Source organism: Crinia signifera, chromosome 11 (genome assembly GCF_055691185.1).
Source record: "Crinia signifera chromosome 11, ASM5569118v1, whole genome shotgun sequence".
NCBI lineage: Eukaryota > Metazoa > Chordata > Amphibia > Anura > Myobatrachidae > Crinia > Crinia signifera.
The window spans coordinates 103,688,286-103,711,757 of record NC_139227.1 but is presented as its reverse complement, the minus strand read 5'-3'; the positions used below and the strand labels follow the sequence as shown (position 1 = coordinate 103,711,757).

Genomic DNA, 23,472 nt, shown 5'->3' with positions numbered 1-23,472 from the left:
ATATTCAGCCTCCTAATACCATAGTTGCCTACCCTCCTGCATTCTGCATGAGAATCCCTGACATAGCAGCAATCTCTTTCTCTCCCTGATTAGTCTAGCAATCTCCCTCATGTCACCTAGCCCACATTACACAGTTACATCAAAGTTCCCTCCCCTCCTACATTCTGCAGGAGACTCCCTGACATAGCAGCAATCTCCCTCTCTCCCTCATTAGTCTAGCAATCTCCCTCATTTCACCTAGCCCACATTACACTGTTACATCATAGTTACCTCCCCTCCTGCATTCTGCAGGAGATTCCCTGACATAGCAGCAATCTCCCCCTCTCCCTCATTAGTCTAGCAATCTCCCTCATGTCACCAAGCCCACATTACACAGTTACATCATAGTTCCCTCCCCTCCTGCATTCTGCAGGAGACTCCCTGACATAGCAGTAATCTCTTTGTCTCCCTCATTAGTCTAACAATCTCCCTCATTTTACCTAGCCTACATTACACAGTTACATCATAGTTACCTCCCCTCCTGCATTCTGCAGGAGACTCCCTGAAATAACAGCAATCTCCCTCTCTCCCTCATTATTCTAGCAATCTCCCTCATTTCACCTAGCCCACATTACACTGTTACATTTTTGGAGAAAAAAGCAATGAGAGATAGATACATTTACATTGAATCATCAGCACCATTTCCCAGCACTTTACCAAGTCTAGTATCTCTTACTATCTGCTTTGCGGCTCATTTACATTTGTATACAAGTCATTTTAAAAGATTCCCCGTAGATGTAGCAGTGCACACCCACGCTTCTAGGTGCCACGTTCACAATCTCTTTTCACAATATCTCCATATATGGAAGTAGACACCCCCTTTGCGTGGAGCATTATACACCCTAATGCCTAAATGGGACGCTGTGCAAAATTCTACCAACTATAATCTCCCTGAAACTAGTTTTCAAAGGTATACCTTGCACAGCACTTATAGGAAATATTGTTTATTGCTCCAGCTGGAATGTGACAGATCTTACTTTGTATTGTATCAGGGAACATGACAGTCAAACTCGTGCTAGTAAATAAATATAAACATTTGTAAGGGCAATGCTTTTACTAAAATCCTGTCATGTTTTGCTTTTAATTTAAATGTATTCTTTTAGATTGTTGTGCTTAAACACGCCAGGAGGTGATCGTTTGAGATGTTGCAATGCCACCCTTAGTGGAGGCAATAGAACACTAGCTGTATGCATCCACCCAGCATAAGCTACTCACCCCTGCCACCTCCACTTCCAGATAGTATTAGGTGGAGTCTCTGCCAGGTTAACAACCCAGTTCTCAGTTGATCAGCCAAGCAGGTAAATCCCACATATTACAGCTATAAAAAGCTTCTGAAAGTTGTTCTTATAAACTGGTACGTACCCTCTCAACTTACCGATTGGGACTCCAGCCGGACCGCACACTCCCAAAAAAGGGGTTTGGACACTTTAAAGGGGGCACGGCCTTGGCAAGGCTGCAACCCCTATCCATGCCCCTGTTTCGCGTCAATTTGGGGGCATAGCCAGCACTATGTGGGCTGCTGGCCATGCCCCCTGTCCATCCACCCCCCCACCCCCCCCCCCCCCCCCCCCACACACACACACACACAAAAAAAAGGATCTGTCCCTCAAATATCAGGACAGTTGATTTCCTGGTGGTTCCAGTTGATAGGTCGACAGAATCTAGGTGGACATTCAATAGGTCAACCACTATTGGTTGGCAGGCAATAGGTCTGCGCATAAAAAAGGTTGACATGCAATAGGTCAACAGTGGCAAAAGGTTGGCGCAAACAAACGGTTGCTATTCTAATGGTCAATGCAAGCAAAGGTCAACATGAGTGTTCTATGATTTGTTTTCTTAATGACTTGTTCTTACTTCACGATACAAGTGGGCATTTAGGGGGAATAGAATAGCGAGCGCAGCGAGGGCACGCGGTACGCTAATACGGTAACCTTTTAGCTGTCAACATTCACAATGTCGACATATGGCTTGTGTCAACCTTTTTACCATGTCGACATTAGGCATGTTGACCGTTTACCTGTGTCGACCTAAGGACTGTCAACCTTAAGTGGTCGACACAATGTATGTTGACCTTAATTTGGTCGTCCCATACCCATATTATCTATAGCCAAAACTGGCTAAAATAATTCACAAACCAAAAGCTACGTGTGATGAGAGAGCAGGTTCTCAGCATTCACACGATTATCCGTACTGTACTGTCGCTGCATACACATGTACGAGGAACGTATAGGAATACGTGTGACGTTCTGTATGTATATTACTGGCCCGGGCACTTTTCCTCATCCTGTGGCAGTTGGATAAGTATAGTTGCCGGTCTGCGGATTCTCATCATTCCATCTCCCCCTCACTTAGAGTGATGGACACTTCTGTATTTTAAGGAATCCGGTCTCAGGCACATTCCTCCTCCATACATCATCTATCCCTTGCTGGATACTAGGGGATGTTGTCACTTTCTATTTGTTTGAGCGACTAGGTCATACATACATGGTAGCAGAGCCCAGTTAGAACTATACGTTGCACAATAATACCCTATTTTAGAACCCATTATATAATTACCACCACAGCGTTCAGTGCAGGGTTAAAGTGGTCCTGGAGAGGTGGTGGAACTAATTTCCTTTACACATAATGCCCATAGTAGTAGTGCCCCTTATACACATAATGCCCGCAGTAGTAGAGCCCCTTATACACATAATGCCCACAGTATTGTCCCTTATATTATTATTACTAGGTGATTCATCGCGCCCTACGGGCGCTCTTCACACCGTCGTAAGGGGCTGCGCCCTAAAGATGGTTAGAATTGTATGTAAGAGGCCTGTATTGCAGCTTGAGTTATAGGTGAAATGTGTTAAATAGAGAGCATATGATGTGGAAGGGGGTGTGTATTGTTTTGTTTAATTAAAAAGCGGTTACAGAGTAAGATGTACATTGATAGTGTGGAGGTACAAGGACATTTGTGGGTGTGGGGGGGGGGGTTGTGTGTGCGTGTTGTTTAGGTGTGTGTGTGCAATAGTATAGTAGGGTGTTTCTGAGTCAGCGGCTCCCCACTGGCGGAGGTCACGACACAGGAAAACAGGAGGCTGGGTAGTGATAGGGGTGTGTGGGCATAAGGGAGACTAAGGAGGAGGGTGGGAGATACTGTGCAGCTTCTGCCAGTGGGTGAGGATCCAGCGTGGCAGTACAGGAGTACAGGATGGTGGCCCTTAGTCAGTGTCTCCTCCTACTGGGTGGGAGTTCGGGTGCATGAGAGCAGGAGGCTGGGCTATGAGGCATGATAGGGGCATGTGGGCAAAACAGCGTCAGCGACTCCCCAGTGGTGGAAGTTATGGTTCAGGAGAGCAGGAAGCTGGGTAGTGATAGGGGTGTGTGAGTATACGATGGACCAAAGAGGGTCTTAGGGGTGCCGTGAATTGCAGGAGGGGCACGGGGGGTGCCGTGAATCAAGGGAGGGAGGGGGCGCAGGTGTCGCGAATCGCGGGAGAGGGCGGGGGTCCGCAAAGCGTGTGAGGGGGCGTGAATTGCGCGAGGAGGGGTTGCGAATCGCGGGAGGGGGGGTGCGTGGGGGGTCCGTGAATTGCGGGAGGGGGGGGCACGGGGCGCGATGAATCACCTAGTTGGTTATATATTCTTGTAGAAGGATGGTAGGATGTTGCTGTCATTCAGAATGCATTTACATAAACAGTAATAGTAGCAGTAAAAGGTCTGACTTAAAACACCTACAGTAAAACAGAACAGGTGTTATATATTATACAAAGAATTGGTTGATGATGTGTAGGTTGACTTGCACATAGTTCATAGTTGTCACTGGAAAAAAATTGCTACAAGAAAAAATCAACACAGAAAGTTCAACACATGTAAATGTTGACATAAGTGTGGCACTTCATCAGTGACCATGTCGACACATGAGAATGAATATGAAAACATTCAAAAAAAGAAAAATAAATCTTCAAAAAACTCATGTCAACCTTTTTCATTGTCGACCATAGCCGTGCCAGTGTTTTGCATGTGCCATTTAATCCTGGGTTGCCGTGAATCACGCGCGGGGGTGGGGGGAGGGAGGAGGTGAGGGGTGTCTGTGAATCACGGGAGGAGGGGTTGTGGGTGGATGCCGTGAATTGCGGGAGGGGGGGTCGGGGGGGGTGTGGGTGCCGCGAATCGTGGGATGGGGGGGGCTCGGGGGGTTGCAGTGAATCGCGGGAGGGTGGGTCGCGGGGTTGCCGCAATGACAGGAGGGTGGGTCAGGGGTGGGGAATCGCGGTAGGGGGGTCGTGGGGGGCACCGTGAATCACAGGAGGGGGGGCCCGGGGGGTTGGCGCGAATCGTGGGAGGGGGGGTCGCGGGGTGCCGCGAATTGCAGGAGGGGGGGGGTGTCACGGGGTGGGGCCGCGAATCGCGGAAGTCACCGGGGGGTGCCGCGAATTGCGGGGGGTGTGCTGCAAATCGCAGGAGGGGGGTCGCGGGGGGTGCCGCGAATCGCCACAAGAAAAAATCAACACAGAAAGGTCAACACATGTGAATGTTGACATAAGTGTGGCACTTCATTGGTGTCCATGTCGACGCATGAGAATGAATATGAAAACATTGAAAAAGTGAAAAATAAATCTTGTCAACCTTTTTCATTGTCGACCATAGCCATGTCAGTGTTTTGCATGTGCCATTTAATCGTGGGGATGCCGTGAATGGGGGGGGGGGTTGGGGGGAGGGAGCGAGGTGCATACCGAACATGACCCTCTCCAGGAGGGACACATTGCTCTGTTGCTGGACTTTCTTCTTAATTTATGGATTACCATCACCTGTGCTTAAACACCTTTCTTATCAATTACCCTGTTTAAAATGACAGGTGATGACAATCATAAATTAAGATGGAAGTCCACAAACAGAGTATTCTGTCCCTCCTGGAGAGGGTCATGTTGGGAGGTATGGAGGTGGGGGGCGCTCACCTGGTGTGTCTGGTGAGTAGCTGTGTCTTTGCTGTGTAACATGGAGAGGCAGAAGGTGTCTGGCTCACTGGGCTGGTTCTCTGTCATGTGAGTCAGTCATGTGAGTCAGAGGCTCCACCCAGCGTTATAGCTCCAGACACACTTTGAGTGACAGATGTAGCCAAATATATAAGAGATTATTTAATTATAAGGCACCACAAGTGTTTTGCAGCACCGTACAAAGGGCATACAAAGGAACAGTACGGGTAGACAAAACTTAACATTACAGTAAATAAAAAACAAAAATAAATCATCCCCCCTGTGATCCCCATCCCCAGTAGCCGTGTACCACACCAGGCAAATCAGATCCTCCTCGCAGCCTCTAGCCTGCCTGGTCCTGGAGATTCCTGCTGCCGCCCATTCATACCCCATTCCCCCGGCAGCTTACGCTGCTAAATCATCCCCCCTGCGATCCCCATCCCCAGTATCTGTGTACCCCACCAGGCAAATCAGATCCTCCCCTGGTCCTAGTGATCCTGCTGCTGCCCGTTCGTCCTCCGTTCCGAACCCGCTCATTACTTATGCGGCTGTTAGCGCCGGGGGAACGGGGGGATGAACGGGCAGCAGCAGGATCACCAGGACCAGGCAGGCTGGAGACTGCGGGGTGAGATCTGATTTTTCTGGTGGACCGCTGTGCGGTCTGCCGGCAATCTGAGGCAGAGTGCCCGCACCCTGACAGCCCAGCTCCTGGTCTGCTGCACGGAGAGCTCTCCCCCTCCTACACCTCCACTTATGTGGTCCCGGCAGCAGCATTGGGGAGCAGGAGGGAGGACTGACAGGGGTTGAGATTACTTATGCTTATGCGGTTGTTAGCGCCGGGGGAACGGGGGATGAAGGGGCAGCAGCAGGATCACCAGGACCAGGCAGGCAGGAGGCTGCGGGGTGAGATCTGATTTGTCTGGTGGATCGCTGTGTGGTCTACCAGCAATCTGAGGCAGAGTGCCCGCACCCTGACAGCCCAGCTCCTGGTCTGCTGCACGGAGAGCTCTCCCCCTCCTACACCTCCACTACCTGTGTGCAGCAGCATTGGGGAGCAGGAGGGAGGACTGACAGGGGTTGACAGAGTGCAGCTGAACATGGGAGCACATCCAGTTCACATCAGACAGTAGCACATGCGCACTCAGGGGGGGGGTTCCGAGTACCTGGTAACCCCCCCTGGTCGCTGATATACTGGAGCTGCAGACAGTGCTTTTAAAAAAAAACAACAGGAACTTAGGCATCCTCTGCAGGATCGCTGGTACCGGGCCTCCTATCCCCAGTGCAGGGACTCCTCCTCCTCCCACCCGCGATCCCCGGTGCAGGGCCTCCACCTCCCCTGGTAACAAGCGTGAGACCCCAGGCAACCAGATGTAACCTCTGGCATCGAACAAGAAATCCCTGGCATCAAGCATATAACTCCTAGCAATGAGCATGTAGGTAAGCCGAAGTTGTGTGGCATATTATGTAACAGGCATTACGCTGTGTGGCATTATGGCATGTTGTATAATATGTAATGGGAATTGCGGTGTGCTGTATACTATGTAATGGGCATTGCGGTGTGCTGTATAATATGTAATGGGCATTGCAGTGTGCTGTATAATATGTAATGGGCATTGCGGTTTGCTGTATACTATGTAATGGGCATTGCGGGGTGTGGCATAATATATAATGGGCATTGCGGTGTGCTGTATAATATGTCATGGGCATTGCAGTGTGCTGTATAATATGTAATGGGCATTATGGCGTGCTGTATAATATGTAGTTGGCATTACGGAGTTTGGCCTAATTGGCACTACGGTGTGGGGCATAATAGGTAATTGGCTTTGCGGTGTGTGGCCTAATATGTAATTGGTATTACGGTGTGAGGCATAATGGGCATCACCTTGTGAGGCGCAGTGTGTAATGGGCATAACAGTGTGATGCGCAACGTGGGCATTACGGTGTGTGGCATAACGTGTAATGGGCATTATGGCTTTTGGTATACTATGTAATGGCTGTGTGACGTGTAATAGGCATTACGGTGTAAGTTTTTGGTGTGCGCCTGTTGTCCCTATTTTACTAAAATGGGCATTACTGTGTGTAGCATTATGTGTGATGGGCATTATGGGGTGTGGCATTACAACACTGCATGCTGGGAAAGAGAATGCAACATGAGTAGAGTAAAATAAAGAATGAAAAAAATCAAAATATATTCATATAGGCAATGATAAACATACAAAATGTATTTATAAGCAAAATAACAATAAATTACATTGATTCATTTAATAAACTACATAAATAAAATAATATTTAATATTTTGTAGAGTAGTCCCGACAGAAGAAATTGTCTAGTTCACTTTGTCTAAAGCCTGCCTGAAAACTGTAGAATCCATTTAGACAATCACACACTGAATAGGCTAAATCAGATTAACATGACGGAGTTTAGACAAAGTGAAAAAAAAAGTCTAAATGACTCATTTAGACAGGCGAGGCAAACGAAAAGAGTTGACAGGTGAAATGCTTTAGACTGTCTAGAAAAAATTATAGTGAATACTACAATTCATCTAGACTTTTTTTCCAGGCGTAAAATATGCTGTTTTAGACAGAATGGACCTAACGACCAACAGTGAATACACCCCTTAACCTTAAGTTGTGCCATCTGCTCCTGTGAAATCGGTATGCACATCCAAGGGAAAGGTCAGCAGTGATGCAACAGGCATTTATTTCCCTGCAGAGAATAATGTATTATCCTGCCTTTGTATTTATCCCACACACAGTCACTTCAAATCAACTGCATCTCAGGCACCTGCCAAGACTAGGCAGACAAATGACTATACACTGCTGTCTGTCTGTGGGCTTATCTGTCCTGTAACCGTCTGAATCATTCCGCAGACCACACACAGCAGAGAACAGAGGAAACTTACATATTGTTATGTAGCTTCTTTGTAAAGGACAATGTCTTTGTAAGTAAAATTGGTACTTGTGTAGTTTAACGGCGGCACATCCCTGAGGATCGCATCATATGCAAATATCACACGCGTTTTGCATACGATTCGATCCGCCTACACACGTCAGCCCAAAGCATGGCGAGCGGATGCGGTAAGTGTTCTCCCGACCTATTCATACCTCCACTATCCACGTCGGCGTGGAGTTGATTTTATAAAGTGGGGGGACGCGGAAAATGAGCCCGAAGCTCGCGACGCTTCGACCTCGTTTTAAGCGGACGCTCGCCATGCTTCGGGGCTCGGTGGCTCGCCACACTTTATAGAATCAACTCCACGCCAACGTGGATAGTGGGGGTATGAACAGGTCGGGAGTACGCGTACTGCATCCCCTCGTGGGGCACACTGCGCTCACCACGTTTCGGGCTAACGTGGATAGTGGGGGTGTGCTAAATCGCATCACCGATCGAATCGCATGCAAATCATATGCAAATATCGCATACGATTTGCATACAATTTACATACGATGTGCTGGGAAGTTCCGCCGTGAAACTACAAAAGTACCGTAAAATTCATTACTGCTTGCAGAAGTAAATATATATATGTATAGTGCTCTAGTTCTATATATAATTTAAATGATTGAAGTGTGAACTCTCCCTACACAGCTGTTACAACAGCGCCACCTATGTGCAGGGCTAATGTAAGGCTTCAATCTACTGACGACCCCCAACCTGCCACCAATACCCACTGTCCAGCCCCTAAAGTGAAGTGTGGATGTGGCGTCTTAAATGCACTGCATTAAGTGCCACAGCCGGGCAGCGCATCAATTAGCAGACTCTGTAGTTGGCACCACACTTTGGGGTGTATTCACTGTTGGTCGTTAGGTCCATTCTGTCTAAAACAGCATATTTTACGCCTGAAAAAAAAGTCTAGATGAATTGTAGTATTCAGTATCATTTTTTCTAGACAGTCTAAAGCATTTCACCTGTCAACTCTTTTCGTTTGCCTCGCCTGTCTAAATGAGTCATTTAGACTTTTTGTTTCACTTTGTCTAAACTCCGTCATGTTAATTTGATTTAGCCTATTCAGTGTCTGATTGTCTAAATGGATTCTACAGTTTTCAGGCAGGCTTTAGACAAAGTGAACTAGACAATTTCTTCTGTCGGGACTGCTCTACAAAACCTTAAATATTATTTTATTTATGTAGTTTTTGACATGAATCAATGTAATTTATTTTCATTTTGTTTGTAAATATATTTAGTATGTTTATTATTGCCCATATGAATATATTTTGATTTTTATAATTTTTTTTTTTTTTACTCTACCCATGTCGCATTGTCTTTCCCAGCATTCAGTGTTATGCCCCTCTAGGACACGGTAAGCTGCAAGCTTTGCAACTTACAGAGTCAACCAGAATGAGGGCCAAAGTATGTAAATCATGGATATAATAATTGTATATTAAGTTGACCATGTATGTGTCAATCCCAAAAGATCGACGTGATTTAAGTTGACACAGGAACAAAGTTTCAGGGGGATGCAGTCCATAGGCCAACAGTAAAATAGGTTGACCACTATTGGTCGACAGTCAAAATGTCAATGCATGAAGATGGTTGACATGCATTAGGTTGACACAAACAATATGTCAACACAAGGAATATAACGACATGAAAAAGGTATTGTGGCCGAAGCATGTCAAGCAGACATGGTACACTTATATGGTGTCCATGTTGACTTTTGCCAACATAAACACGATAAAAATGCATGTTGACCTGTTTCCATGTCGACAATTTTTACAAGTCGACCTAATGCATGTAAACCTTTTGACTCTAAACTAATCACGGTCGACCTACAGTATTATGGGACATTTAATTAGGCAAATACCCCTAGCAAAATTGTATTTGTATTAGAAAATAAGAATTTTTTAGACGTACTCGTATTTTTTCACTACAGAGGTAATTATCTGCAATTAGCGGTATCCAGCCGCTAATTGATGGTAAAATATGTAAGGAAAATACACTTAGTTTTCCAGGCATATTTCGCAGAAGCCTGCACGGATTATTCAGATCCGCGCAGGCTTCAGTGTAAAAAAAAATATAGAAAAATAAATAATAAAAATGGCATGGGGTCCCCCCCCACGGACGTAACCAACCCCAGGCTCACAGAGCCCGTCCTGGTTCCCAAAATATGGGGGACAAAATGAATAGGGGTCCCCCGTATTTGAAGAACCAGCACCAGGCCCAACCAGCCAGCAGGGTAATGTCACAGCCGGGGGACACTTCTTATACAAGGTCCCACAGCCAAAACATTATCCCCATGACCGGTCAGCCTGTGCAGGGGTCCTGGGGACCACATCAAGGAAGGGGTCCCCCCCCCCTCGAGAATTTACCTGCCCAGGCTGCAGCCTGGGACTGTCCCCTGTACCCCTGGGCGGTGGGTACCGGGTTGATAAATGGTGTAAAAATTGAAGAAACTATTGTATATTGCTGTGGAACTATGAGTCCCAGCAAGCCTCCCCTGCATGCAGGGACTTGGAGAACCACAAGTCCCAGCATGCGGGGCATTAAAGGGCCCACTGGAACTTGTAGTTCCACAGCAATACAAATAGTAAAATAAACACACACTGACACCAGAATAATAAACCTTTAATACACACGGAGCCCACACATACTGATACTTACCTATGTTGACAGGGGGGGTGAAGGAGGCCAGCAGGGGGTGGAGCGCAGCAAGCGGGGGTGAAGGTGGGCATCATGGGGGGTGAAGGAGGCCAGCAAGGGGGGGTGTGAAGGTGGGCATCAGGGGGGTGAAGGAGCCCAGCAGGGGATGGAGCGCAGGAGGGGGCGATGGAGCCCAGCAAAGGGGGGGGGGAGAAGGAGCCCAGCAAAGGGGGGGGGGAGGGGGCGATGGAGCCCAGCAATGGGGGTGGGGAGGGGGTGGTGAAGGAGCCCAGCAAAGGGGGGGGGGGGTGGTGAAGGAGCCCAGCAAAGGGGGGGGGGGGTGAAGGAGCCCAGCAAAGGGGGGGGGGGGAGGGGGTGAAGGAGCCCAACAAAGGGGGGGGGGAGGGGGTGAAGGAGCCCAGCAAAGGGGGGGGGGGGAGAGAGGGTGAAGGAGCCCAGCAAAGGGGGGGGGGAGAGGGTGAAGGAGCCCAGCAAAGGGGGGGGGGGGGGGAGAGGGTGAAGGAGCCCAGCAAAGGGGGGGGGGGGAGAGAGGGTGAAGGAGCCCAGCAAAGGCGGGGGGGGGTGAAGGAGCCCAGCAAAGGGGGGGGGGGGGGGGGTGAAAGAGGCCAGCGGGGGGTGAGGCAGAATACAGTAATACTCAGTGTTGTCAGCAGCCAGACAGCGGGCGGGGGGCTGATGGACAGCAGGCAGGGAGCTGACAAACAGTGGGGATCCGGACAGCCGGAGCCCCTGTGCCTGCGCGCAGTGACCGGGGTGCCGTGCCGGGCTGGGCTCACAGATAGTGTGCAGCTCGGTGCTGCGGGAACACCCCCCCCCCCCCTGCAGACAGGGCACCGCTTGTACCTGGTGCCGGAGCTCCCTGCAGAGCGCAGCAGAAGCCGGCTGAGGGGGGAGACGGATCCTGGCCTGGCTGCAAGGGGCAATGTCTCTGTCCCTTGTGTCCCCCTGCCTGCCTGCCTGCCGCTGTCCGCCAGTGAGGAGGGGAGATGGCGGCGGGGGTTACAGCCAGAGCCCCTGTGCGCAGTGACCGGGGTGCTGGGCTCACAAATAGTGTGCAGCTCGGTGCTGAGGGAACCCCCGCCCCCCTCCCTACAGACAAGGCACCGCTTGTACCTGGTGAAGCTTTCTGACACCGGCTCCCAGAGCTCCCTCTCCCGCGAGTCTGCTGTGCTGCAGGAGCGGCAGTATCCGTCAATTCGGCTGGGAGCTTGTATCAGTCCCTGCAAATACTGATACAAGCTCCCAGCCGCATTGACGGATACTGCCGCTCCTGCAGCACAGCAGACTCGCGGGAGAGGGAGCTCTGGGAGCCGGTATCAGAAAGCTTCACCAGGTACAAGTGGTGCCTTGTCTGTAGGGGGGGGGGGGGTCACTATTTGTGAGCCCGGCAACCCGGTCACTGCGCGCAGGCACAGGGGCTCCTGCTGTAACCCCCGCCGCCATCTCCCCTCCTCACTGGCGGACAGCGGCAGGCAGGCAGGGGGACACAAGGGACAGAGACATTGCCCCTTGCAGCCAGGCCAGGATCCGTCTCCCCCTCAGCCGGCTTCTGCTGCGCTCTGCAGGCAGCCCAGCTCCTGGCTCAACCCAGTCCCGGAGCTCACATAACAGTCAGTCAGTGGTCCCCGTTATTCATGTAAAACTGTAGTCCAAATTTTTTTTTTTTTTTTTTTCAAATTAATATAAACTTCAGTGTCACATGTGCGCTCTCTTAATATTGGGGGTTATTCTCATTCACTCGGAAAGGCACAATCACTCTCTAATGGACAAAACCATATGCACTGCAGGGTGGGGCTGATGTAACATGTGCAGAGAGAGTTAGATTTGGGTGTTTTATTGCTTCTGTGTAGGATAAATACTGGATGCTTTATTTTTACACTGCAATATAGATATCAGTTTGAAGTACACCTCCACCCAAATCTAACTCTCTCTGCACATGTTACATCAGCCCCACCTGCAGTGCATATGGTTTTACCCATTAGAGAGTGATTGTGCCTTTCCGAGTGAATCAGAATAACCCCCATTGTGTATACATAGTGTACCACTGTCACTCAGCTTAGGCTTCACCACTGTAGTACCGTACTCTTGCTGGTGAATATACAGGAGCGTACCATGCTGGAATGCTTCTCCGTGATACAAAAGCCATACCATGCAAGTAGTAGGGATGGCCATCGTTGCAATTCTGCAACTGGCCATCGATAGTGCTAAACTATGCAATGGCTGACCATCAATATTTTTACATATGGTCAGCCATTGTGTTTGATTGATAGGCCTGTGGGCCAATCAGAACATGGGGGCGGGGCTTTGCGGGTGTCTGGGGCGGAGCTATGCTCAGTGTCCCGGCACTTTGAACAAAAAAAAAAAAAGCAAAGCATCGTTTTGCTGTTACATCGATGGAGGGAAACCAGCTGGTTCTCCCCCATCGATGGCAAAAGTGTTCGACATCGGCCATGAACCATCGATGATTTCGAATCAGTAGCAGGATGGTCACACTTCCTGAGATTAATTTCATGGCGAAGCTGAGGCTCCGCGCTTCTACAAAAGTTCCCCCCTCCTTCCCCTGCATCTCATTACATCTAACATCCAACAAAACACAGTCCTGTAAGTGCAAGACGTCACAAAGCAATCCATAGCCTGTGGGGGGGGACGTAGCCTGCATGGGGTGGGGAGGACGAGTTTTTGTGCGGAAATAACACCTTGTGACATGCAATTACATTTAACCTTTTGCCACATTTTAAAAATACCTTTTTTGACTTAAAACTAGTTCACCGTCAGCTAAAATATTCAACAAATCATTTTCTGGCATTTTGCAGGAGAACTGTAAAATCCGCCAACAAGGATCTATTTATAGATTGTCGTTTTCACATCTATTACTCATCACAAGTTACCCAAGGAATTATATTAAGCATTCCGTAATAAAAGAGGGAAAAAAACAACCATCGGAAAACCTAAATTTAGAGTACAGCTGCTATTTATTGCTCCTTTTAATGGGGGTTTAATGAGTCCAGACAGTATGTAAATTGTTCGTCTTTACGTGGCTTTGTATAGATCTGTTATTTCTATTATACTATGGATCTGGGCATTTTTTATGAGTTTTTAGCTGTGGTCTGGTCTTTATGTAAAACATCTTTACTAATGGAATGAGTACGTGTGGGCTTTGTATGCTGTTTGCTCACTATACACAAGTAGATGACGATGTAACTGGAAACGCCAATATAAAGTCACTTATTAGGGCATCGGATTGCCACGGCAGCCTGCACACCTGCATCCATGGTCTTGACTCTAGCAATATCTGGAGGTGTGCTCGAGAGACGGACGCTGTCTGAGCGAGACCAGGGAGACCATGCGCTGGCATTCCCGCCTAAGAAGTGCATCTTCTATATTAGCAGAATAGGATCATTGATCTCTTGCTATTTATAGCGCATTCTGATGTTCCTGACCTGTATCTCGGTATTTGACCCTCAGCTTGTCATTTTACTTCCTCTCTATTCCTGACCCTACCACTGACTGCACTGTAAATAAAGAGAGATCTCCGGAAACAGAGCATTTGGTACCTGCTGGAAGGGGTCGTGCTGGAGGCTTTGCGCTCTTATCAAAAACTATTGATAAGCCAGCTATAGGAAATTGAGAGAGGTCTTCAACCTGGATGTACCTAGAGGCCGAACTAGAATTTTATATTAAGTTTACATTTAGGGGATGTGAATTTGTTTTTTGGTGTTTTTTTGGGGCAATTTTTTGTTAAAAAAAAAACGTCCGAATTCGCACATTTTCCCGAAATCGCCGAGTTAATGGTATGCGAGTTGTGGTAAAATAAAAACAACACACTTTTTACTGCGAATTCACACATTCTGAAGTTTCAATTCGCATTCAGATGTTTTCCCATCGTGCTCTACTTATAAACTCTGGCATAAATTGAGACTTGCAAAAAATCTAAATGCCCACAACTCTTTATTCCTGACATCTGTGGGTAACGGGGACTTCCAGCGTGGGGAGGCCGCCTATCCCTTTACTCTATTTAATCGAGAAGGTATCACTGATTTAAATGACATATGCGACACCTCTTTGGGTAAAGTATTATCCTTCCAACAAGCTAACCTGAAATTCCCCATATTGAATAACTTTCCCCTCGCTTATTTCCAAATGAGCCATTTTGCAAAAACAGCAACCAAAAATCTTTCTGACAAGGACTGGTACAATGACCTTGACGGTACAGATGTAGCGGGATTCATCTTTGCAGGGGATGGCAATGGCGACGCCAGCCGCCATCCCCTGCCCCGCGCCATCTGTATGCCGGAAGGGGACGCGCGTGCACGAGGTGCGCGCGCGTCCCCTTCCGACGGTGCTGCCCTCGGTCGCCCGGTGCCCACACCGGGGCGACCGCACCCCCCCCGCAGTGCCCTTGGGTCCCCCCCAGCCCCCTCGAGCGGGAGGCGGACAGTATTGCGTCCGCCTCGCTGCCCGGATACTGAGACGCGCGTGCGTGGGGGACCGTGTTGCTGGCGGAACGCCAGCAGCATGCTGGCGATCCGCCAGATGGAGCGCCAGATGGAGCGCTGGCGATCCACCAGATGGAGCGCCGTGTTGCTGGCGGATCGCCAGCAACACTAAGGCCGGCTCCATCTGTATATTGAGAGCTAATCCCGCAACCGAAAGGGCTATTTCCATACATTACAACTACCGGAGACCACTTATAGTACATGCTAACACTTGATCAGGTATGAAGCTATGGCTAAAAGACTTCCCTGATTTAACGTGTGAAATACTTCTAAAGACTTTAGTGAACTCCTGCCGCCTGCTACCTGCTACCGACCAAATTCAATCATATCTTCCAGATGGACTGGCTTGAAACAACTCTGGATAGGGAGGAACGAACCCCTAAGTTCTTTGAAACCTGGGAGAGTTACATTGCGACCCTCCTGGTAGAATTTCAAAAGAGGATTGAAGCCACACTACAACACACAGAGTGGTACGGAACAAGGAGGTTGATGGGTGATCCACCTATAGTAGTGACTTAATTGTCTTAGTCATTTTGGAGGGCTCTGTAAATGAGGGTTTCAGGTCATGATAATCAAATGTATTATTCGGGAGGGCGCATTACTATAGTTGCCATGCTCTGCATACACTTACTAAAGGTCTATCCTAAATAATCACTCATAAGAGATTTTAGTTAGTTTCACATGTAAATTTATTTTGATGAAAAGTGTACATGTAATGTTCAAACAATGTCAGCCAATTGTTTTCCAAATGAAGCTGATTGTTATATTATTGTAAACTGTTGTTTTTATGCTATTGTCATGATTATACAATGCAATGCACAATAAAAGTTATTATAAAAAAAAAAAAAAAAAAGTATACAAATCGTAAATTTAATGGGATGCGATTTCGGGAAAATGTTACTAGAAATCGTCACGCAAACAGACACCGGGGGAATGTAGTGGTAGGGGCCCATGTTTAGGGTTGTGGCCAGCTGCCACAGAGGTTTGCTAGTCAGTGCATGATGATTTACCAGATTAATAAGGGTGTGGATCATCTAACAGACCACACTTAGGTCGACAGTCATTAGGTCGACCACATTGGGTCGACAGGGGGGAAGGTCGACAGGGTTGTAGGTCGACATGGGTCAAGATAGACATGGGTTTAGGTCGACATGGGACAAGGTCGACATGGGTTTAGGTCGACAGTCGTTAGGTCGACATGGGTTTTTCACTGGGTTTTTTTTTTACCCGAATGTCGACACAGTTGAAATGGACACAGTTGGAGGTGGAGGTGACCCACAGCCCCTCGCTTTGCTCGCAATGCTTCGGGCACACTATTTTAGGTACTCTTTACCTATCACGGCGCCCACGATCTCCATCGCGGGCGTTGTGGGTAAAGAAATCGCGGTGATCGCGGTCATCGCGGGCAGTACATTAACGGCCGCGACGCGATGCCCGCGATCACCGCGATTTCCCATAGGGTTCAATGTTAAATTTAGTGCTACCCGCGATTTTACATTCAATGCTTCAATGGCCACGATTTGGCCATAGGAATCAATGTTAAATGGGCTACAGAGCCCAAATAGGCACAATTAACACTTAAATGTCCCCCCAAATTTGTAACGCCACCCCACGATCCACGCCAACCCGAAGCGTGGCGAGCGCAGCGAGCCCGCGAGGGGCGGCGGTACGCGTCCTCCGACCTTTTCATACCCCCACTATCCACTTCGGCGTGGAGTTGAGAATAGAATAGTGTGGCGAGCGCAGCGAGCCACCGAGCCCGAAGCGTGGCAAGCGCAGCGAGCCCCGCGAGGGGACGCGGATACCTTCACAGGTAAACGTGGCCCTACGCGGGCTTCACAGGTATCCACGTCCCCTCGCGGGGCTCGCTGCACTCGCCACGCTTCGGGCTCGGTGGCTCGCCACACTATTCTATTCTCAACTCCACGCCGACGTGGATAGTGGGGGTATGAAAAGGTCGGAGGACGCGTCACGCCGCCCCTCGCGGGCTCGCAGCGCTCGCCACGCTTCGGGTTGGCGTGGATCGTGGGGTGACGTTACAAATTTGGGGGGACATTTAAGTGTTAATTGTGCCTATTTGGGCTCTGTAGCCCATTTAACATTGATTCCTATGGCCAAATCACGGCCATTGAAGCATTGAATGTAAAATCGCGGGTAGCACTAAATTTAACATTGAACCCTATGGGAAATCGCGGTGATCGCGGGCATCGCGTCGCGGCCGTTAATGTACTGCCCGCGATCACCGCGATGGGCGCCCAACTAAGTAAAGAGTACCCTATTTTATTCTCCCACCACGCCCTGGTGGATGGTAGGGCATGAAATACCTCCTGTCGGCACATGTCGGCTCAAAAAACAGTGAAAAACCCATGTCAACCTAACGACTGTCAACCTAAACCCATGTCCACCTACAACCCTGTCGACCCAACGTGGACGACCTAATGACTGTCGACCTAAGTGTGTCTGCTAAATGACCGTTTCCCATTAATAACTGCAATGCACTGTAGAGAATACATCTGCACTATGAGATAACAAAGGTTACAGCCAACTGCACTGGCTGTAACCTGATCCCTAGAGGATGAAAAAGGCCCCCAGGCAGTGGGGCCACCGGGGATTTACCCTGTGCCCCTATGGGCCAGTCCAACCCTGCAAACAGACCAGGTTGTGATGGGTGATTTTGACAGAAATCAGAACCATGGACAGATAACCATGCACAGACCAGTGCGATCTGTGCATGGTTCTGTCCCAAAAAAACAGCGTGGTGTCCCCCCTCCTGAGCATAACCAGTCCCGGGCTCAAATAGCCGGTCCTGGTTTCCAAAAATCACGGGGTAAACTGACTAGGGTCCCCCAGATTTTTTAAAACCAGCACCAGGCTCCGGGCCCAAACAGCCAACAGGGTAATGCCACAGCTTGGGAAACTTATTACGTAAGTTTCCCCAGCCAAAGCAAAGGTCCCCCTCCAGAGTGACCCCTGCCCATGCTGAAGCCCGGGTCTGTCCCCGGTGCCCTTTGGGCGGTGGGCATCGGGCTGATAAATGGTAAAATTAGAATAAACGATTGTGTATTGTTGTGGAACTACAAGTCCCAGCAAGCCTGCACCGCATGCAGGGACTTGGAGAACCACAAGTCCCTGCATTACAGGGTCCGTTGGAACTTGTAATTCCACAACAATACAAATAGTGAAATAAAACACAAACACACAATAAAAGTATAACTTTATTACATCCATAGCCCATTCCTACAGATACCTACCTTCACATGTAGGTAGCTATCCTCCGTCCGACAGTCCTGAAGAAAATCCAATGTGGGTACCCGTGGAAGGAAAACATACTCATGGTGGTCCTCCGGCGTAAATCGCGTTCTCTTCTTTCCAAGTAGCATCCAAAGACTTGGCAAAAAAACACTACGCACATCCTATGAAATGTCACCCTTAATATCTACTGTATGGTTATCAGGGAGCCTTTGTGTGAAAGCTGGTACAACTAAATTTAGTAATTGAAAGCCATGCATGTAGCCAGGAGTAACTGAGGGTCAGGTGTAGCCTATCTAGCTAGGAATACCTGAGGGCAGTGGCGTAACTAGATACACGTGGGCCCCATAGCAAAAGTTTGTAAGGGCCCGTATTCATCAACTAATGCTGAAAAATGTATATAGCGCATGATACTTTGACAGACAAAGTGGGCCCCTCTCAGCTCTGTGCCCCATAGCAGCTGCACCCCCTGCACCTATGGTAGTTACGCCCTTGCCTGAGGGCTTTGTGTATTTGCCCAGGAGAATCTGAGGGCCACATGTATATAGCCATAAGTAACTGAAGGCCATGTGTAACTAGCCAGGAATATATGAGAAATATAAATGGGCAGAGGCTGTTTCAGGAAGTCAGACAGTGCAATGTTGTCCTCAGAGTTACAGCGTTCATGTTTCCTCTGAGTACCTCCTGCTTATTACAGCATCTGCGGCTTACCACCTTGTTGCAGCCTGACTCCCTCCAGTGTCCAGACTGGTAAATTGCTCTGTGCTATTTAGTCATCACAGTATTATCTGTTTTTTCCTAACCATCAAGATCATCAGTTCTCTCTGTCTGCAGTAGTCTCCTGCTCATCCTTCAGTATCATCATATTTACCAATCACCACTCAGAGAGTAAATGTTGATATCACCACCATCGGTAGACATTCTCTGTAGCCATCATCAGTGGACCTCTTCTGCATCTGTGTTAGTGATACTCCCCTGAGCATACTTACATGCAATGCTTCCTCCAGTCATCGATGGTTGGCATCGGCTAGAGATAATTCATACTTACCAGTGATTCCCTGGCTCCAGTCCTCCAGAGACTTCCTCATAACTCCTTCTCGGGGTTCCTCCACTATCCCTAGTGGTCCTATATGCAGGCTAAACTCATTAAAGAACCCAGCTTTCATTACACTCTAGCCCCACTTCAAAATCACCCCTGAGACGTGACAGCTTGCACAGACTCCATGGATTCAGCCTCACAACAAGATCAAGGCTCTGCACCTGTTGAACGTCTGGCAGCCCAAATTGAACAAGAGGCAGCTCAAGGACAGGTTATTCGTGCATTACAAGAACTGTCATTAAGGTTGTCATTAAGGTTGGATACTATTCAGACCACCTTGCAAGGTGTTTATGGAACGGGACCTCCGCCAGCACGCAGAGAGACCACTGCGCCCCTGGCAACCACCACTACTTCTCATTTACAACTTCCTACTAAGTTCAATAGGTCACCCTACTTTTATTAATCAGTGTGAGATCCACTTCGAACTTCAGTCTAACTACTTCCCGTTGAATCGCATGAAGATCGCTTACATCATCTGCCTACTAGCTGGCTCTGCCTTAACCTGGGCATCACCCCTCTGGGAGAAATCCAATCCGGAATTGGCCGACTTTCAAAAATTCATATCGTCTTTTCGTCTCATCTTCGATGAACCAGGACGAATGACTTCAGCAGCCACGGACATCCTGTGTGTACGACAGGGTACCAAGACTATGTATCTCATCCAATTTAAGATCCTAGCTTCAGAATTATCCTGGAACGATGAGGCCCTTTATGCAGCTTTTTGGAACGGTCTGTCCGACTGGATCAAGGATGAGCTGGCTACCAAAGATTTACCCTCTAAGTTGGAAGATTTGATTTCCCTGTGTAATAAAGTTGATTTAAGGTTCAGAGAAAGAGCTCAAGAGAGAGGCAGACCATTATAGGTTCCTACACCTGTCCTAAAAAGCCGGGAAACTCCAGATCCTAGCTCATCAGGGAGAGGGCCGGCTAGGAGTAATCAATTCCTCTCCATCCTTCAATTTCTGTATTCTTCAAGCTTCTTTACAAGTTGGCCAACAGTTCAGAAAATTCCCTGCCCTTCTGGATTTGGGAGCTGCTGATGGACTTAGGCCCTTATTCAGTTGTAATGTTATCTCATCTGTCGTGAAAGTGAATTTTAGATCCGGGATGTTTGTCCCTTTAATAGTACCTGTATGCTCCACTGTCTGCTCTTCCCTAGTAAAGACTGATGAGAAAAACGCATTTAGCAGTTCTGCTTTTCCCTTATCCTCTGTAATGCTATTACCATTTATATTGTTTAATGGGCCTATGTTCTCTTTAATTATTTGTTTATTATTGATGTATTTGAAAAACTTCTTGGGATTGGTTTTGCTCTCAGTGGCTATGCACTCTTCATTTTCCCTTTACAAATTTTGTTTGATTCTTTGTACTTGATGAACGCCTCCTCGTTCATGCTATCCTTGTAAAATTTAAATGCTCTTCTCTTATTGTTAATTGATGTCCTTACTTTTTTTTCCAACCATGCAGGCTTTTTCTTATTGAATTTGCCCTTATTGCCTTTTAGGAATATATTTAATAGTTAGTGAATCGAGCACATTTTTTAGTGTATCCCACATTTCCTCTGCATTTTTCCCCTCAAATAACACTTCCCACTCTTTTTTTTAAAGAGTCCCTGAATAAATCGAAGTTAGCTTTCCTAAAATGTAATATTTTAGCCGGTCCCGTATGTGGTAGATTACAGAAGTTTCCAGTGAAACCATATTATGGTCACTGTTACCTAGGTGTTCTATTACTTTGGTATTTGAAACTAAATCTATATTGTTTGTTAATACTAAATCCAATAATGCCCCATTACGAGTTGGTGTTTCAACCGATTGTGTGATAAACTGATCCTTGAGTAAGTTTAGGAACCTACTGCTTTTTTTTTACTTAGATGTCTCATTGTTCAGTCAATGTCTGGTAGGTTAAAATCCCCCATAATTAATACCTGCCCCTGATCTGTAGATTTCTTTATTTGGTTTAAAAGTAGAGACTCATCCCTTTCATTAATGTTCGGCAGTCTGTAGCATACTCCAGTTAAAATGTTATTCGATTTTTTATTATTTTCTGTTAACTCTACCCACACTGCCTCAGTATTATCTTCTCTATCCCTGAGCTCATCTCCTTCTCGGATTAGTTTTAAGTCAGTTCTTACATAAAGGCACCCCACCCCTTTTATTTTCCCTGTCTTTTCTGAAAAGGGTATCATCAATCCAGTGGCCTACAAGCTGAAGCTTCCATTAATTCTAAAGATTCCAAATTCCTTTCATATTTCTCTGCTAAAGCCATTAGTTCTAAATCATTTTCATTATTTGCTGCCGAAAAACTCCAAAGATTCGTACTAAGAGGGGAGTTGAGTACGAGGTGTCAAAGGTTTTAGATTCCGGTGTCCAATATAAATGTCTTCAATACCTAATTGACTGGAAGAATTATGGTCCTGAAGAACATTTCTGGACTGATGCTTTCGATGTTCACGTTCCTAAACTCATTCAGGAGTTTCAGAGAAAATTTCCTCGCAAGCCCAAGAAGTGTCCTGGGGGTGCTGTTATAACTCAAGGTGTGATAAACACCTACTCTATTTACCATCTAGATGTTTCTCCAGGCTTTCTCAGAGACGGCTTTCTTCAGGCTGGTCACAGCGCTCCAGTGTCTTATCAGTGCTGAGTGCACTCGGTCACCGGCTCCTGCAATGTGATCTTGGTGAGGCGTTGTTTGAACGCGTCTGCGGCCTTGTCAGAGCGGCACTCAGTGCTAGTCTCCTACTCCTGCACAGGTCTCAGGCCTGTCCATGCGGGCACCAGGCTTCCAGCCAGTCACCAGCATAGGTGCCGCCATATTGGATCCGCTCACAGAATTCTCTCAGCCATTCCTGGTCAGACCATCTCTGACATCACTCTGCTACACCCAATTATCTGTATGCTCTGCCTATAACTAGGCAGAGGGTGTTCCAGGAAGTCAGTCAGTGCAATATTGTCCTTAGAGTTACATCATTCCTGTTTCCTCTGAGTACCTTCTGCTTATTACAGCATCTACGCAGTGCCGGGGGGGGGGGGGGGGTGGAATCACCGTTGCTCAGAGAAGCAACGTTGATATCCCACCATCGGTAGACATCCTCTGCTGCTATCATCATCGGTAGACCTCTCCTGCACCTGTTAGTGATACTCACCTGAGCATACTTACATGCAGTGCTTCCTCCAGTCAGTGTTGCACGCCGTCCGGGTGTCCCTGCACCCGGACGGACGGCGAGCACAGTGTCATCTGACGCTGCAGACGCAGCGTCATCTGACGCGGCGGGGGACGTTGCCGAGCAGCGTCCCAAGCCTCGCTCGGAGGCTAAGCGTCGGGGCGTTGCTAGGCAACGTCCCCGAGCTTCCGCCCGGCAGCCAGCAATGCGCGCGCCTGACGTCAGTCAGGCGGCGCGAAATTTGAATAAATAGCCGGCGTCTGCCGGGCACAGACGCCGGTTATAGCTTTAAGCTCCTGTGGCTATTTGCTGCCATTCTCCGGTCCCCTGGGTCCTTGGTCCCAGTTTTCCTGGCTGCAGGTCTCCATTGCAGCCCGCCTTGTCTCCCAGCCTGTCAGCTGTGTTTTCCTGTGGATCCCTTGTTCCCAGCACTTCACCAGACTCCTCTGCTGTATTCCATCGTCAGCCTGTGAGCCTGCAGCGGACCCACTGTCTCCATCTTCCGTGGGTCACGTAAGTGCTCCAGTGGAGCTCTGGTCTTTTGCTTCTTTGGTTCTCTGGCCCTCCGTGGCTAAGCCCCTCCGTGGGACTGTCCTTGGTTATCTTCTTTTGTATTCTTGTCCCCGTCTTTTTGTATGTGTACCCTGGCCCCCGTCTGTCATTAGTGTCTTGTTTAGGCAGGAGTGTCTCCGTTCTTCCTGATCCCTGCTTTGGGAGTCATGGTCCCTTTGGAGTATTCTTGGGGACTCCCGTCTTTCCACTGGTGTCTGCGACTAGGTCGCACTCCCCGTCTTGGCCTGGTGCCGGCAGTTAGGGGCCAGTTTCCAGTTAGGTCCAGTAGTCAGCTTATCCTCTTGAGTGTTCCCCGTGGC

The 23,472-nt window shown here is 48.2% G+C and overlaps 1 protein-coding gene across 1 annotated transcript in view; it reads right to left on the bottom strand.

The window, feature by feature from the left end:
• The window catches only part of PTH (parathyroid hormone), a 100,170-nt gene that overhangs the window by 30,390 nt on the left and 46,308 nt on the right, over positions 1–23,472 (bottom strand). The window lies entirely within an intron of this gene.